The 6,030-nt window shown below is 36.4% G+C and overlaps 1 protein-coding gene across 1 annotated transcript in view; it reads left to right on the top strand.

Moving 5' to 3' along the window:
• AGL (amylo-alpha-1, 6-glucosidase, 4-alpha-glucanotransferase) overlaps positions 1-6,030 on the top strand; it is an 80,051-nt gene that overhangs the window by 56,683 nt on the left and 17,338 nt on the right. The gene's annotated exons all lie outside the window — the stretch shown is intronic.

Genomic DNA, 6,030 nt, shown 5'->3' on the forward strand with positions numbered 1-6,030 from the left:
TTAGGGACACCTGGGTGGCTCAGTTGGTTGGACGACTGCCTTCGGCTCAGGTCATGATCCTGGAGTCCTGGGATCGAGTCCCGCATCAGGCTCCCAGCTCCATGGGGAGTCTGCTTCTCTCTCTGACCTTCTCCTCGTTAATGCTCTATCTCACTGTCTCTCTCTCAAGTAAATAAATAAAATCTTTAAAAAAAAAAAAAAAAAACTTCAGAATATAACAGTGAGAAAAATTAACACAGTCCTGATCTCACGGGTTTAGTTTAGCTTCTAGAGGAAAAATAAAATTTAATATATTTTGTCAGCTAATTTGAAAGGTAATTTTGGTGGTTGCATTTATAATTATAATAATAAGTACTTACTATGTGCTAGGCATTATGCTAACTTCTTTACCTATGTTACTCTCATTTATACTCCCAAGAACATTGGGGGTGAGTTGTAGTGTTCCCGTTTGTACTGATGAGATGACTGAAGCAGAGTAGCTTGCCTAGAGTCACACAGCTACTAAGTGGCTAAGAGTCACACAGTAGAGTCACACAGCTACTAAGATTTCATCTACAATCAGTCTCTAATTTGGGCTATTAGAAAATTCTTTTTGTAAAAAGTTTCATCTACAGAGTTAGAATAGATACACTTTTTTATCCTCTTAGAAGTTCATCATATTCTTATTTTTGTGGCACACTATCATCACCAGCCAGTGCAAGACTAATGATAATTTATTTTATTACCCTTTAGAAACAGGAAGTAATGCACAGACATATGCGGAGCATACAGTACATATACATTTTTGTGTTATGTTCTGCAAAACATATACTGTTTTATGTACATATAGATTTTTTTAACTTCTTAATGTTGAAAGAATTGGAGACTGATAGAAAGTTGCAAAAAATAGGGCGCCTGGGTGGCTCAGTCAGTTAAGTGCCTGACTCTTGATCTCAGCTCAGGTCTTCATCTCAAGGTCATGGGTTTGGGCTCCAGGTTGGGTGTGGAACCTAGTTAGACACCTGGGTGGCTCAGTTGGTTGAGCAGCTGCCTTCGGCTCAGGTCATGATCCCAGCCTCCTGGGATTGAGTCCCACATCGGGCTCCTTGCTCAGCAGGGAGCCTGCTTCTCCCTCTGCCTCTGCCTGCTACTCTATCTGCCTGTGCTCACTCTCTCTGTCAAATAAATAAATAAAATATTTAAAAAAAAAAAAAGAAAGAAAGAAAGAAAAGGGAAAAAAAGTTGCAAAAATTATAGATAAGAATATTCTGAAGCCTTCATCCAGTTTTCCCAATGAGGATATCTTACCTTACTGTGTATCTTACTGTAGTACAATATCAAAATCAGGAAACTGACATTAGTTAACTAGACTTTAGAACATATTCAGTTTTAACTATTTTTATATTACTCATTGGTGTGTGAGCATACGTGTATATGGTTCTGTGTAATTTTGCCCTGTGTATAGCTTCATGTAACTACTAGCACAGTCAAGATACCAAACTGCTCCATAAGCACAGAGGTCTTCCTCATGCTACCCCTTTAGAGTCACACCAACAACCTCTGGTCTCTGGCAACTGCTAGTCTGTTCTGCATCTCTATAGTTTTATCATTTTAAGAATATATATAGATGAGGGGCGCCTGGGTAGCTCAGTGGGTTAAGCCTCTGCCTTCAACTCAGGTAATGGTCTCAGGGTCCTAGGATCGAGGCCTGCTCAGGCTCTCTGCTCAGCAGGGAGCCTGTCCCCGTCTTTCTCTGCCTGTCTCTCTCCCTACTTGTGATTTCTGTCCCTGTCAAATAAATAAATAAATAATCTTTTTTTAAAAAGGAATATATATAAAAATGGAATTATATAGTATGCAACGTTTTGATATTGATTCTTTCACTAAACATAATTCCCTTTGAGATGCCTCCAAGCTGTTGCATGTATCAATAGTTTATTCCATTGTATTGCTCCACAGTATTCTCTTTCATGAATGTAACATTTCATCTGTTGGACATTTTGGTTTTTTCCATTTTTTGGTTAATATAAATAAGGCTAATATAAACATTTATATACAGGTGTTTGAGTGAACATAAATTTTTTATTTCTCTGGGACAAATGCCCAAGAATATGATTGGGTCATATGTATTTTGTTTTATAAGAAACTGCTGAACTTTTTTCCAAATTAGCTGTATCTTTTTACATTCCCCCGAACAAACTGAAGAGACCCACCTTCTCCACATCCACAGCAGCATTTGATATTAATCATTTTTTAAGCTGTTCTGGTGGTTGTGTATACCACTATATGTTGTGGTTTTAAGTTGCATTTCCCTAATGACTAATGGTATTGAACATCTATCTATTCATGTGCTTATTTGTCATCTGTATCTCTTTTTGATGAAGTCTGTGTCTTTTGCCCATTTTCTAATTGGATTATTGGGTTTTTTCTTTTTTTACTATTGATGTTTTTTGTGTGTGAGGCAAAATGCACATTTATCATTTTACCATAAAATATATCATTTTAACCATTTTTTTCAAAGATTTTATTTATTTATTTGACAGAAAGATCACAAGTAGGCAGAGAGGGAGGCAGAGAGAGAGAGAAAAGCAGGCTTCCCGCTGAGAAGAGAGCCCGATGCCGGGCTCGATCCCAGGACTCTGGGATCATGACTTGAGCCGAAGGCAGCGGCTTAACCCGCTGAGCCACCCAGGCGCCCCCATTTTAACCATTTTAAGTACACAGGAGCTTTAAGTACATTGTTGTGTAACCATCATTGCTATCCATTTCCAAAATTTTTCATCATCCCACACTGAAATTCTGTACCTAGTAAACAATAACCCCATTCTCTCATCCCCTAACCCCTAGTAACCACTATTCTATTTTCTGCATCTAAATATTTAACTGTTCTGTGTACCTCATATACATGGAAACATACAGTATTTGTACTTTGTGTTTGGCTTCTTTCACTTGGTATTACTGTATCAGAGCTCATACACTATACTCGTATGCTCTTTGATTAAATACTACCAAATTTCTTTCCATAATGATTACATTAGTCTATATTCCCACTAAAAGCCAAATTGACCTTATCTATGATGTCCTTCACTGTAGTTTATTTCAGAAATCCTATCCCACCCTCGTGTCACAAAGATAATGTCTCACATTTATTAACTTTGTAGGCTTGCCTTTTACAAATAAAGAAGAACCAACACATTCCGTTTTAATCCACTCATCTTGTCCTTATGATTTTTGTTCCTAAGACCTATATGTATATAACTGTACCAACTGATTCCTAACAAAACAAGTAATTTAGCATGTGCCCCATTTGTATTTTAATGAATTATTTTGACTTGACTTTTTCATTCTCTTTTCTTGGGTTATTTCTTTTTTTAGGGAGCAATAAACTTTTATATGTACTTTGATCATCTTTTCTATCCATCTCTCTTACAACATCCTCCAAGATTTATTTATTTGAGTTAATTCAATGAATTAATCTCATTTATTTGTTACTTATGAAACCTCTCAGAACAGTGCCCAGTAAAAAAGCATGTGTGATCTCTAAGGTTATAGTTGTTTCCATTGTGTTACGAGCACTATCTTCAAGAGTGTTTTTATTTTTACTTTTTTTTAAAAGATTTTATCTATTTATTTCACAGAGAGGGAGAGACAGTGAGAGAGGGAACACAAGCAGGGGGAGTAGATGGGAGCCCGATGGAGGGCTCCATCCCAGGACACTGGGATTGTGATCTGAGCCGAAGGCAGACGCCTAACAACTGAACCACCCAGGCATCCCAAGTGTTTTTAAAGTTGGAATTTATGTGTCAGAACTTCTGAGGCCCTGTATGACTGGAAATTTTTTTATTATGTTCTCACATTTAAATGACATAATGCACTTGAGTTTAAGTTCTTTTCCTTCAATATTTTAAAAAGTATTATTCCATTGTCTTCTTGCATCCAATTATTTTCTGTTGACCTTTATCTTGTTCCATTAGTAGTGATCTATTCTTTCGTTCTTGAAGCTTTCAGAACCATCTCTTTGTTTTCATTCAGGATTTTATTCTAACTTTTCTTATCTGTTTCATTTGGCATTCTATGAGCCCTTTCAATCCGATATCTTCTCTTATTTCTGGAATATTTGTCATTTTATTTCTTCAGCTTTTTCTTTTCTTTATGCTTTCAGGGAGTACTATTATTTGGATATCTTCTTGTTTGTGTCTACCCACACAGCTTTTAGCTCCTTTCTTATATTTTTAAGAAAAAATATATTTTTTTTCCCTTTTATCTATTTTTTTCTTATCCATTCCTGCTGCCTCTGGAAATTTTTTAGTCTGATCTTCCATCTCACTAATTCATTCTTCAGCCATATCCATCTACTATTTAGTCCCTTTACTGTTTTCTTTATTTCAGCTACTAAAAAATTTAGACCTGGGGTGCCTGGGTGGCTCAGTCGTTAAGCATCTGCTTCCGGCTCAGGCCATGATCCCAGGGTCCTGGGGTAAACACAAGAGAAGCATTCAGTCTTACCAGTACTCAAACAAATTAATATTAAAGTGGGTCACCACTTTTCCCCAGTAAATTATCATAAGAGAGAGCATAGCATAAATGAAAGCACCAATGCTAGAAGCAGACTTGCTATCTTTTTTTTTTTTTAACATATGCAGACTTGCTATCTTAAAATTCCCCTCTACTCATTTTCTAGCTATGCTCTGTTGCATAAGTTTTAACTTCTCTTTGCCTCTCTCATCTGTATTTGTAAAAGAAAGATAATAATAGCACCTACCTCCTAAGGTTGACATGAGGATTCAATGATATAAGTATGTTAAAGCACTTAGTACAGTGCATGGCACATAGTAGTGTAAGTCTGCTATTAGCAAAAAACAATGTACTCATTTACTGGGACTGCTGTAACAAAGTACCACACACTGGGTGGTTTAAATGACAGAAATATGGTCTGTCACTTCTGGAGGTGAGGGGTCCAAAATTAAAGTCTTGGCAGGGTTGACTCGGCCCTAGGGCTATGAGAGAAAGATCTCTTCCAGACCCCTCTCCGAGGCTGGTAGATGGCCATGTTCATGTTTACATGGTGTTCTCCCTGTATTGTCACATCAGCTTCCTTCTGTGCATTGTCTGTGCCCAAATTTCCTTATCTTACAAGGATACCAGTCAAACTGGATTAGAGCCCAGGCTAATGACCTTATTTTAATGTGATTAACTTTTTAGATTACTATCTCCAAATAAAGTCACATTCTGATATACTGGGTTTAGGACTTCAGCGTATGAATTTGGGTGTTTATACAATTCAGTCTATAACAAACAGAAACAAATAACTGTTTTTAGTTTTGAGAGGTATTCAGATACTACAGATGACATTGTTAATTGACTCATTCTTCTTGGAAAGCAACCTGGAGATAGATAGATAGATAGATACCCAAATATGTTTTCTGAGATATAAAATATTCATGTTTTTGTTCATGAATTTATTCCACTCCTGGGACTTTAGTCCATGAAATAATCTAAAACACATAAAAAAGTGATATTACATGATATTGATCATAACATTGCTTACAATCACATAAATGGATGAAACAGTCTTTATGTTTAACAGGAAATGTTTACATTGACTTGAATGAAAAATTCTGTAATTCCTACAAATCATAATTTTTATAATTTGTATAATATTGGGGCACCTGGGTGGCTCAGTAGGTTAAAGCCTCTGCCTTCGGCTCAGGTCATGATCCTGGGGTCCTGGGATCGAGCTCCACATCGGCTCTGTGCTCAGCAGGGAGCCTGCTTCCACTTCTCTCTGACTCTCTGCCTGCCTCTCTGCCTGCTTGCTGTCAAATAAATTAAAAAATAAATAAATAGAAATGATTTGTATAATATTAATATAATGTAAATATTAAGGACTATAAAATATTAAGGACTTATGGGTGTTGAATGTAATACATGAAAAATCGTTGATATGAAATATTTATGAAAATATTATTATGTGAAAAGACTAGAAAGGAATACATAAATGTAATAGTTTTGTTGGGGTAATAGGATTGTGGACTTTTTTTGTAAACATGA

This window comes from Mustela nigripes, chromosome 14 (assembly GCF_022355385.1).
Source record: "Mustela nigripes isolate SB6536 chromosome 14, MUSNIG.SB6536, whole genome shotgun sequence".
In the NCBI taxonomy this organism is placed as follows: domain Eukaryota; kingdom Metazoa; phylum Chordata; class Mammalia; order Carnivora; family Mustelidae; genus Mustela; species Mustela nigripes.